The 13,078-nt window shown below is 37.0% G+C and overlaps 1 long non-coding RNA gene across 1 annotated transcript in view; it reads right to left on the bottom strand.

The window, feature by feature from the left end:
* The window catches only part of LOC145693008 (uncharacterized), a 36,087-nt gene extending 23,641 nt beyond the window's left edge, over window positions 1-12,446 (bottom strand). Inside the window, exons 1-2 of the long non-coding RNA XR_014132681.1 lie at window positions 12,267-12,446; window positions 5,292-5,393 (exon numbers count right to left, since the gene is read on the bottom strand). This is a non-coding gene — a long non-coding RNA (uncharacterized LOC145693008). The remainder of the gene's footprint in view (window positions 1-5,291; window positions 5,394-12,266) is intronic.
* Between the last annotated feature and the right edge of the window lie 632 nt (window positions 12,447-13,078).

Below are 13,078 nucleotides of genomic sequence, written 5' to 3'. Positions count from 1 at the left end.
TCAAATGCTCTAGAAAGACATCTGGAGTGTCGGTAGAGCACAACAGATGAAGCAGGGTGATTCACATGTGTCTAAACACGTAACAAAAAATGCCCAGAGATGCACTCATGCTCAGTAAACGTGAGTTCAAAGCGCCGGAAATGTAAGGATTAACGTCAAGAACATGAAAACCATTGCCAATTCATCAATAATATTCCATCAATCTGATGCAATATGATATGCACGGTTGCATAACAATAAGGATACAACAACTGAAGCCTAGTTAAAATTATGCAAGGGGACTCACTAAGAAACTGGGTAAACTAACTGAATGTCACTAGTGGGATCGCATGATCGATATTGAAATGTGGCCAATGTGTGTATTGATATCGACATGTAGCTAATGGACAAATGTCAACATGTGACACTACTGCTCCTGGGACACCGTTACTCCTACTTTGGAAAAATAGGAAAATAACTACTCGGGTCTTGAATCTGAGGCCTTGGGGTCCCAATAGGATTTGAAACTGCGACCACGCGAGCGAAAGCGAGCGCTCTAGCCCTGAGGCTCGAGGGAGCCTCACTTTGTCTGTATTCATTTCTTTGAGGAGTACCCACATTGTTTGGCAAGCGCTCTTGTATAGCCTCCCTATATGCTTGTGTGTTTTATTTTGTTACTCCTACTGCACAGTTGTAAACAATCAGAGCTTTAAGACGTTTCTTCCTATTTCTCATGTCGTTTTATTTTCCATATGTATGGTGTTCCAACTGTAGTGTTGGTTCATTTTCGTCTTTGTCTTGTCATGTGCACTGTGTGTAAGATACGAATTTCTGGAGGTATTTTCCTATATTTCGAGTACGACATTTGTCCCAAAAGACGTGGGACATGATACAAGTTTGTTATTTTAACGCTCTACCTGAATTTGAACCATGGATTAAAAGATTTATTTTCATATGTATCGACTGTGGGACAGTGTCCCAAACAGAGGGACATTGATACAATCGTGTTCTAGTTACGTTCTACTAAAAAGTGCACCAGTTTTAATAGCAGAATGTACAACTTCAGTTTCCTTGTTTTCGTACGTGAGACGGTGTCCCAACAGTAGTGGGACATGTTGAAATTTGCCCATTAGCTACATGTTGATATCAACACACACACTGGCCACATTTCAATATCGATCATGCGATCCCACTAGTGACATTCAGTTTACCCAGTTTCTTAGTGAGTCCCCTTGCACAATTTCAACTTAGCCCCAGTTGTTACATCCTTATTAGTATGCAACGATGCACATCATATTGCATTGGATTGATGGAATATTATTGGTAAATTGGCAATGGCTTTCATGTTCTTGATGCTATTCCTTACATTTCCGACGGTTTGAACTCACGTTTATTTAATATGAGTGTATTTTGTCTGGGCATTTTTTGTTACGTTTCCACACTTGTAAATCACCCTGCTTCATCTGTTGTGCTCTATCGACACTCCAGATGCCTTTCTAAAGCATTTGAGTACAAATTCGCTACTCTCAATACTCAGAACGTCACTGTTGGCCAGCATCCGTACCTGGCGATTATGCAACCACACACAACAGGCATGAAGGTGTCCGCCATTTTGTATTTGTTCCAGATATCGACTTAATATAAACGGATTATTGTTACCTGGTAGAAACCCTATCAATTCATATCCATTTAGACCAATTTTCATTTGGCAGATTATCCGGGACTTCCTACGTTCCTTTGGGGAATCCCTTGCGCGTGCATGGTAGGATTGTGAAAATTGAGCAGGTATGACTTCTTCAGTGAATTTTTTACCCGCCCCCTTTACGTTGGATAGTTTCCAAACTATTGGCGTCCGAAAGTCATTTTCCCACGCTTTCGGCACCTTGTAGATCTGAAACTATGTCCGATAGCCGAAAGTTCAAGAGAACTTTTTTCTTGTCTCAGTCGTAGGAGTCACCTCCCAAGAGTTGTAACACTTATTTTGCAACACCCGATATATATATATATATATATATATATATATATATATATATATATATATATACTTCGAACAATTTCTTAAGTAACTACACATATCTGAAGTATGGCTAAACAGATGACCGGGTTAGAATGAAAGGATCTCTATAACAAGCCAAACTTATGCAAGAGATTAATGTGAAATAATTATAACGAACACCATTAACAGTTTATTCCCCTCGAACACTCGTCAATCTTCGTTTCCACCTTAATAGTCCAAGTGTTCAAAAGATAACTATATTCTTCTAAATGTTTCCGAACTGAGAAAAAAAAGCAAAATCGGTTCAGTAAGCTTAGTAATAAAAAATAAGTTCACTTGATTCTAAAATATATAAACAAAAAGACAGTTCATACTCAAATTTTTGTATCGATCTCCCTTAATTTACATGATTAGGTAAATTTTCCATGATTTATAATACCACAAACACTATCATTTATGACCAGGTTAAGAAAAAAAAAACTCTATACTTTTAAATATGTTTTTATCAACCCCACTTCCTCTGTTTGGAATACAACATTGGCACTAAACAATAATTATACACTAAAAATATCTTTAATATCTCGGCATTCTGAATACCAACATTAACAAACAAGTAAATACATAATTTGGCCTATCTCCTTGATTATCTACAACCAACAAATCTAACTTATTTTCTTCTGTAGTACTTGAATTTTTAGTTTAATTTGTACTTCATTCAAAGCTTGAAGATTCAACATCTTTCGGCATGCTGCAAGCTTCTTTATTTGTAACGATAACTTTTTTAAAAGCATTTTGCTTATTATCTTCTTTGAGTCTCTCTTGATTCTTTCTGGCATTTTTCATACCTTCTGTGGGCCGCTAAGAAAAAATCCCCTGATTCTACTGTGAAACACACCAGCGTTACCATGACTCGGCATATTTTTAAGCACCACATTTTCCTAACTTTTAATGTCGGTGTGAACCCTGAATAATGGACTACAACCTGGAACCCTCGCTAGATTGGAAACATTTAAAAATCCAAAGTAAAGTAAAGTAAAGTTTAAAAAAATAAAAAAAATAAAAAAATAATAATAATAAAAAAAAAAGCTTCTCAAAAATAAATTCTGCGTCATGAAAACAACTACTTGTCTAGTACCTCTTTCACACTTGCGGCAAAATACTTCCACCCATAAACTTAAGAAAAAGCAACTATGCCTTCGTTTGATGGTTCTACTCAAGAATAAGGGGAAGAGTGTTTGAAACATAGTGTCTGTTTATTTTTTTAACCCTTAAGTACTATGGACGAAAATAATCACGTAACTACTATGGAACGGTCTGTCAGACCGCATTGTTGTTTCACATTTACTGAGTAGTAGTTTCATTGCATATTTTTAAAAATGATATCCTACATATCTTAGTTGCTTATAGAAAAGTAAAACATAGTAATTTCACGATGTTAAAAACCTTTATATTTTTAAAACAATGAGAAAGAGAACATAGTCAAAATTTGCAACAATGCTTTCATTGTTATTCTAAAATTGTAATTGTTGAAATATTCAATTGTTTCTCCGTTTCTATGTAGTCAAAATAACACTAATTTAAAATACACTGTTCTTATAGATGCACTAAGAATAAGAGATACAGTAAAAACGGAGGAAAAACATGGAATTTTAGCTTTTTTAAACTTACAGGAAGGTACTGTATGAGTTGTACTCTTACATTTTTTGTAGTGTAAAGGTAATGAATAAAACTTATTTTTAGTTCTTATATGATGGAGAAAGTAAAGAAAATACGTTTTGATGGTAAAGAAAGTACCGCACTAACTTTTCTGACAGCATGCACTTTCTTCAAGTAGGCACTTATATCTTCTTTTTCAGCACTGCAAGGAAATCGGTACCCCACACCGCTGACACGAATGAGTATCTTTGCTTTGCGTTTACAACTCAATTGACAGAAGACTATGATTCCCTTTTGAACTCCTTATGCGCGATGGTGGGAAACTCAGTTTCAAGCTCTTGATTGAAAACCTCAGCTCTCGTGGCAGATGTCCGATGAAAAATCTACGTTCTATGTGAGGCCTAACAAGTCCTTTTGCCAACGTTTTCTTGAAATCACATCTTGCCATCACTTCGGACTAGCGTAGACTTAATGCAAGACATACGCATTGACACCACACGCAACATCCACCAGCATAAAGAATATTGTCAATGGCTATCGTCTTGTTCGACGACTTGGTGTGTAATCTGTACATTTTTTGTTTAGAGTATCCACTCCGCCTTTACTCATGTTATAAAATGTGATTATTTCAGGTTTTCCAGTCTCTGGGTCATTATTTGATGTGTGGTGCAAGACGTGCCACACGGCAAGACACAAAACTGCTAATAATCAGTAGATAACGAAAGACGACTGATCAGCAAAATACTCACGTAACTACTATAGTACGTCTCTGAGACCGCTCGACCCCTCCAGCGCCGCGCACAGGGGATCAATTATAACACGAACTTCACAATATGTAACCATTTGCTAGACAGGAAGGTAGACGAAAAGATCCACTTGTAGTAGTGAGACTGTGGAAAATATAATGATATGAAAAGTCGCAGCGGTCTGAGAGACGGTCCATAGTACTTACGGGATAAAGAGGAAACTTTCACATTGAACATTATACCAAATATTTATCTATAGAGGCTACTAGATATATATTTAATATTGTAAAAAATATTCTTACTTTGCATTTCAGACATGAGAAACGCAATATACGGTTACAGAACCTCTGGTACTCCTTAGAAACCAAGTAGTAGTTCAATCCCACTTGTGAAGAAATTTTTTAAAGTATGTAAACAGTAGATCACGTGAAAAGTAGTTATAAGCCAGTAACGTGTTTCACAACTTTAGTATTGTCTTTTGTTACGATAATAATAAAACGTCCAAAAAGCAGAACAAGGATAGTCTATATTGGTAGTATTAATATACTCTACTCTTTGGATGATTTTTAAAATTATTACAATTTTAAAACAGAATACCTATTCACAAGTTGTAAAACACATTTTTGGCTCATAACTACCTCTCCATGTGATCCAGTGTTTAAACACTCAAAAGAAACATCTTCCTCAGTATAGACTGAACTAATTTCTTCTCTTTTCAAAGGCTTTATATTGAAACATGGATTGAACCTATAATCATATTCCAATAGGCAGTGTAGTGGTAGAAAGCATACTAAAACAGGGACAAAAGAAAGCCTAAAACAATATGTTGTTATCCTCGTGTTTAGGATGCAAGGTAAGAATTTTTTTCATATACCAAATAATGTATACAGATAAAGATAAAATAAAAGTAATACCTTAAAATGAACGAGAAATTACTCCGGCTCTTTAACACCAGTGCTCCGTAAAACTTACATTTCATTAGAAACAGGTAGTAATTAAGTAGCTAAAATAGCAAACTGAAAACAAAAGAAAAAAAGGAATAAAACTTTAGAAAAATGTACATAGTGCTTTGAATCAAAAGAAATCAAGCAAACTAACAAAACTAAAATCATATGAAAAATAATATACAACAATACTAAGTAAACAAATATATGCGTATACTTCTCGATACAAGTATATACGTATACAAATGAGCGCAAATAAAGTTGCGCTGGTCTCAGTAGCTCTTTAAGAACATCGTTTAAGGCTGAAATTTTAAAATTATTAGCACTTCCTCAAAATCACATTCTAAATACTGAATTACCAAAAACTGGTACAAACTTAATCATAACACGATAAAAGAACACTCATCCACTAAAAGTACTATGACTCCTTCCGCAAAAACAATTCATCAGATAAAGAGGGCAAGAAGCAGACAGAAAAGATAACTATGGTAACAGAGAAAACAACTGAGAAGCGTCCAAGTGGCAGTCATATTGGAATGCACGGTCACGTGAATGTAGCAGGCTGTAAGTAAATGGATATAGTAGAGAAGATTGGCCTTCTAACAGCATACTACATCCCGTTGATGCACGTGGCCCCCGGTTCGATTCCCGATAAGAGAGCATTAAAAAACTTGGAACGCATTACAGTGATTAAGATTTCACCTGGAACTGTAAGTTCGGGTCTCGTATAGTCTCGGAGCTAAACAGGAACGCTAAAGATGAACAAACGAACATCACATGGATAACATACACTTTCTACCCTTCCGGTAATTGTAACTCTCCAAACCTAATTTACATAATTAAATGCATTGACTGTCCAGCCTTCTACATTAGCAAAACTCTAAGTAGTCTTTGCTAATGAACGTTATAGGATACATATTTGTAAATGAAATACTACTACATCTATCAACTGAAGTACTGCATCTGAGACACTACTAACCTTCTTGCAAAACTGTGGTGTGTGGGTCCCTGGTTTCATGCCAGCTGGAGCCAAGTGAAAAATGAAATGAAATCTTTCAGTTTTACGTTCCACGATTTTGCCGGCTAGGCTAAGAGACGCTGATGATGAGAAATGAATGAAATGGTGGAATGAAGAAAGTGGGAGAATCCCGAGGAAACCCACGCACACGGTGTTTGTCCAACACAAAGTTCACTTGGCGCGAGCTGGAATCGAACCAAGGACCCCATGCACCAAGGGTGAACGCTCTACCACTGAGCCACTGCGGCCCCTCGCGCCAAGTGAACTTTGTGGTGTACAAACATCGTATGCGTGGATTCTTCCGTTTAGTCCCACTTATTTCATTCATAATCACAGTTTCCCGTTATCTCGGTGCAAAATCATGGGACTTTAAATCAGATTTCATTTCATTCCATAACCTTCCTGTATGCCTATGTAGAACGTCATTTGAATATCGATATTTCGGATATCTTAATGGAATAGCCCTAGTCTTATTCAAGGTGACTATAAATGTGCATTTCATAATTGATTAATGTAATTCGTAGGAATTCTGCAGTGTATTTTCGGAAGTACATCCAGTGGCATATTAGTAAAGAAAAGACCGAATAACCAACACGTGAATCATATATCGATTTATTCTCCAGTAAGGTGAAAACACCGATGAAGTTTGTGGTACCTAAACTGAAAAACAAGGAAAAGAGATGGATATATCAAACATGTGCGCAAGGTACGTATTTTTATTGTTATTATAATACCCTCTTGATCTTATTCGTCTGTAATGATAGGCTTAATCTCCACATTCTTTTGCAAAATATTTGCAATGGGCGACATAACACTACCCCATTTTGTGCAGGTGAAGTTGAGAAGCGAGCGACGCTGGGAGCGTGTATATTAAAAATTACTGCAAAAAATACGTGGTCACTGCAAGCATGCATTTCATTACAATTGCATAGTAATAATGAACCACACTTTTTTACGTTGTTTATATTTATCGATAACTTAAATGCTCTCCGTATTAAAAAAGGGGCGAACTTTACAAAGCCCGCTCCAGTTATAACACAATGGCGTAGGTAGTACCCTTGCGCATTGGCACTATTTTCGATAGAAGAAACACACAGCCACATTTAAAACAAAAACATGCTCACCAACATATTAGAATATTTCAGGGAAAAAAAAAAGAAAGAAACAATTAAGAAAAATATAAACTGCATGTGCTTTCTGATACCTACAAAGAGAAACTGGAGCAAGTATTAAAAAGTTTATCCCCGGGGGTTAAAGTTTACAAAGCCCGCTCCAGCTCTATCCCAATGTTCTAGGTAACATCCTTTCCAGTGGAGCGTGCAATATAAAGTTTGTCCCCCGGGGCTAAAGTTTACAAAGCACGCTCCACCACCCGCTTAAAAAGTGGGGGGCAAGCCCCTCCCAAACCACCCGCAAATAATTAACGGAAAAAAGCTATTACACATTCACGTAAGGCTATTACATCTCCCTTCCCCCAAAATTGTAATACACTAAAGTAAACAAGACTACTTACCACAATATTAAAATGAAGAATCAAATCGGCAATCAAAAAATCCAGAGCATGCATCATGCACCAAAATTTGTCAAACAAGAAAAAATTAGTATCAAAGTTCATGATTAATTGAACCTTAGACACCTTCCTTAACATTACACTACAGGAAATGAAAAATCTGCTGCACACGTTAACTTTTAATTTTCAAAAAAAGTTCCACGAAAGGCAGACACATGCCAAAAGACTTTATACTCCATTAACCCGCCGATTACACCGAAAAATACACATATATGGCAATCAATTTCCTAGTTAATTCAACCCTGCTGCTCTAAAAACTTAATTCCTTCTCCTTATTATATGTCAGTCGAAAATTAACGTAAGTTAATATCACAACCATTTCACATTGCAGTAATAATACGAACTTATGAGAACACACACATTTGACTACGAAAGTAACAGAAGTATCACACACACACAGCGCGCTCTACTATACGTGACACACAAGAATACGTGCTTGCGCTATACGTCATAACACACTAAGATGATACTTTTTTTTTAACCACGTGCAGCTGAACTAATAACGCCATCTGTTGATAGCTAACACTATAACCAAAAGTGAAACAAAAGAAATAAATATAAACAAGAACTATTTTTCAACGCGGAAGACGATACTGGAACGTGTATACTAAAGTTTACCCCCAAAGAAACACACACACCATTTTAAATCTGCATCGACACAATTCCTTGCTTTTTACCGCCAGTACTTCCTCGTCAAGAATTTGCAGAACTTGAAAATTAAAATCATTTAAGTCACTCAGTTAGCTCTCATTCTCTTCAATTTCTGTGCAATTTGCAACATTCCAAATTTTATTGTACAAATTAGTGCAGTTTTTCTTCAGATTTGTTAAGGTCCCCCAAAACTCTGTGGCAATGTGAGTTTGTTATGACGTAGCGTGCTGCAGAAATTTCTGTCCAGTTTATGATTCCTGCTCGTTTATCATTTACTATTTATTTCAGTTACCTGCAGAAATTTGGCATTACTTGAGCAGACGGTTCTACCAAATTTTGACAGGTTTAGGGCCTATTACATTTTCAGGTTAGGTTAGGTTCGTTAGGTCATTAGTCGAACAAACGGATCGGATCTCGGAACCGTCTGCTCGAGTGAACCCGAAATTTACTTTTCAACGTAATACTCAATTTTACTGTAAATTTTGCAAAACGTCGTGTTGTTAAATTTAACCGGGAAGACCTCTTTTGCAATATATAAACAATATAAATAAAAATAACATATATTAGTTTGGGTTAACTTTACAATTGTCGCTCCAGTTCATACCCTGTCGCAGAGACGAAAAACCACATTTTATTAATTTTAACAAATGGGTCTAAACTTCCCTAACACTAAGCTAACTCAACTCTACCCTACATTACTTATTCCTACCTTAGTCTACTCTACTACATTGTTCCAAGGCGGTCCTTGTTATCGATGCGCGGCTGGAGCGTCTATGGCAAGTCTTTACTTTGACTCAAACTGTGACATTAATCGGTTCTTATAGGTTCAGTCACTTCTTGGAACTGTTTCTGTGTGAGTCGCTTGTTGGAATTGCTCGTGCCTTTGGTGTGACGTCGTAGTTCATGGTGGTAGTTCATATTTTTCCTTCTAGGTGTCTGCGTACAGTCATATGGTAGTTTGTCAGTGTGATGTCACATGTTCTGTGTGCTTGTATGTGTGTGTTGTTGTTGGTGGCATGCGAGGAGCGCGTAATTGAATTTTCGATTCATGGCGACGATCGAGTTAGCAAATGCTATTGAGAAACCGTTTCATGAATTTAATAGAAAGAATTTGAACTTGTCGTTTTTAAATAAGTTTGTATTAGATTCGTATAGTAACCCATATCGCTTTGCAGCAGTGTGTGGTTTAATTGAGTTACAGAAAACCTATCATGGTTGTGGTCTAAGGCTGAAGATATTTCCGACGTATGGTAAAAGTGGGTAAAAGCAATTATGAGTTCATTATTCATGAGTGTTCTCCTATGGCGAAATGGTGAGTGTTTTCTTCTTTTAATTCATATTATTTTTTATTCTTGATTTGTTTTGCATTTGAGTATTAAGCAAAGTATTTGGTTTGCTGCTAGTTGTCCTATTGTCTTGTTGAGATGTAATTTATTTTTCTTTGTCTTGCACTGATTTATGATTAGTGACGAGTTTTTTTTTTCTTTAAATTTTTTTTCCCTTATGCTAGCTTTATAGCAGTGGTGTGATTATTTACTGTTGTTTTGGATGTTCTTATGATACTTGAGCGGGGGGTTTGGTGGGCGGTAGCCCCCCATTTAGATCCCAAAATTGATAGTCACCGCTTCACCTGAATTGATTTCTCGGAAGACTTTAGGAATAGTGTTTAGTAACATTTTGGCCCTTGTACTTATAGTATAATTCTTAACATTGTACATTACTTTGAGTGTTATACAAGGTGACCAGACGTCCTGTTTTAGCCGGGACAGTCCATTTTTTCCAACCGTTGTCCCGTTTTTTTCTGATTCTCGAACGGGACACCTACATGTCCCGTTTTTAAGTAAAAATGACCTAAGTGTCCCGTAATTATTATCCAAAATATAGAACGTCAATGCAAATTCTACTCTCTTCCGTACCAACACTCGTTGCCAAGGTTCAGCCATGTCTAGGACTTCTGAATTTTCAAATGGGAATTGTGTGTTCGTGGTTCAAGTGGGAATTGAGTGGAATTCTGAGTGTTCAACTAGTTAAAAGAATTGTTGGGTAGAACTTGCAATCGGGAACCATTATTTGTTGTGTAGTACACGTAAAGTTAGAAACGGTGTGTTATCACTCTTACTTGTGTATTTTGTAAATTGAAAACACTGCTGAGTCCCAAAATGCAATCTGGAAGTCAGATACCCCCCCCCTTCCGTAGCCTATTCGTATGCGTCCCGTTTTTGCAAGTGAAAATTCTGGTCACCTTGGTGTTAGTAACTGTAATCGATTCATCTGATCCGGTTGAAGTCACTGTTTGAGTCCAAGTAAAAATTTGCCGCGTCTATTGTAAAGTTGGGTTAAGTGCCGTATCGCCGGACCAATTTTAGAAAATTTACCGGGTCAATTAAAGAATTTATGTGTTTGTGAGAAAGAAGTACAAGGCAGGTACGGGGAAAATAAAAGTTAAGAAAGTGGCTGTATTTGTTGATTGTTTTTGATGATGTTAGCAGGACTGTATGTGGAGGCGGATGGACTATTTTGCGGAGAGGTACACTTGTTTTACTATACGAATCTAGAAATCGTAAAATGTACAGAAAAAAATTTGGCAAATCTTTAATTTGTCCATTTTATGTCGAGAATAGAACCCAAGCAACCCCTGCCGGGCTTCTAACCCGTTCCTACTACTACTATTACTACTCTTACTCCTGCTTCTAATACTACTAATACTTATACTATGGATCCGTATTACAGTAATACTGCACGTCTAATGTAACGTAATTTAACGTAAATTAATGTAATCCAACAAAATATAACCGTATGCAATACATTTTGGGGGTTAAGTTCCAAAGTTGGGCGTCCGTTTCCAGCAAAATTTTTAAAATTTACAGGAAAGATATGGATAATTTGATTGTTTGTGTGCTTGATAATATATGAGAGTCTCGAAAAATCTGTTTATTTGTTATATATAAGCGGCTATAAACATGGGACTATACGCCGAGCGGAGGGAACTACTTGGCGCAAGGTAACCGAACAGTTGCATTGTGGGAAAGAAACGAGCATTTAGGTTATCAACATGGCGAATGTGCAAGGGCAATGAAATAACAGTTTTAACATTTGTGAAGCAATACGTTGCTAACGAGCAAAATCTTTTAAAAGTTTGTGCAGAGCACGGATTAATGAACCTAATAACAAATTCCAGAAAGTGTACAAAGGAGATAACAGCGAAAAAACGTGGCGAAAGCGGACGCCCAACTTCGGAATAAATGCCCATTTTGGTGCTTTTTTCAGCTTTCAAAGTTGTCCGGCGATACGGCACAAATGCCGTAATGGATATTACGTATAGTCTAATATAACCATTTGCAGCCTGCAGACCAGTATTCAACCTTACCTTTAAATTTTGCAAAATTTAGTGTTTTAGAATTTAAATCTAAACTGTTTTTGTCTCCTATATTTTAGTGTAAAACAGAAATTTGTTATACTTTAGCAAACTTTCACATACTTGACAACTTATACTATGTCTACATCTTCACAAAATATGTGGATGACACGTCCTTGTATAGAATTCTAAGTAATCATTGTATATTAATGTGCTAGTCCAGCACATAAGCCCAACAAAATATTTTACACTTGAACTAAAAACAAACTAAACTTGAAGTGCATTTTAGGAATTTTTCATCTTGGTATGTAAACACAGCTCATCGCTGAAAAAAAAAAATCATAAATTTACCTCTGTGACCCCAGGATCTATTTCATCTACGGTTTCCTCAACTTTCACAGGTTCTTGAGGCGTTGGAGGTCTTTCTGGTCGTGGCAGACCAAGTAGATCTGCTCGCATACATTCATATTCATAATCAAATCCTTGAGATGCCATTTTCCAGTACTGCAGACGGAAAGTGCAGACCAATGATGCCAGGCAAAAACGTTATAAAATCCCATCTCGAGATCTAGAATTCTCACTTTGCTCTAGAATTTCCCACTCAATACTAATATACCAGGGTTTTCAAACTGTGCAGCGCGCCTCCCTGGGAGGCGCGAGAACTTTTAAAAATGACCGTACAAAGAAACATATTTATAATGCAACACGCATACTTAAATCTATACCCTTCTTCCTTAATAATACATAGTGGACTAAGGCCGAGCCTTCACTGCTTCCGAATGCGATTGCGAATGTGAATGCTAAATTCCCAGCACCTGTAAATAAATTGGAGTGCCTCAACTTAGGGCTGTGACAAACATCTTGGCATTTCAGCTAAACGAATAAAACACAAGCTCTGGCGTGACGTTGCTAAATGGTAAAGAGGTGTGGCTATGGATAAGCAGACAAACTGCAGCGCGATCAGGTGACAGGGGATAGACGTGGATGTGTGCAAAATAAACGTGGCAATACCACTGGCCTCTCATTTGCTAGCAGCATTTAAAGGGAACTTGGAGCGCCGCCTTCAAATGCCAAGATGTTTGTTACGCCATTTAGTTCCGACCTGCGAATTGCGAAAACCGACGAAAAGATGCGAATGCGAACGATCCCAACTTTTTTTTTTG

This window comes from Thermobia domestica, chromosome 8 (assembly GCF_964235325.1).
Source record: "Thermobia domestica chromosome 8, izTheDome1.hap1.1, whole genome shotgun sequence".
Lineage (NCBI taxonomy): Eukaryota > Metazoa > Arthropoda > Insecta > Zygentoma > Lepismatidae > Thermobia > Thermobia domestica.
Note: the sequence above shows the minus strand (reverse complement) of the source record. Positions and strands in the feature narration are given on the sequence as shown.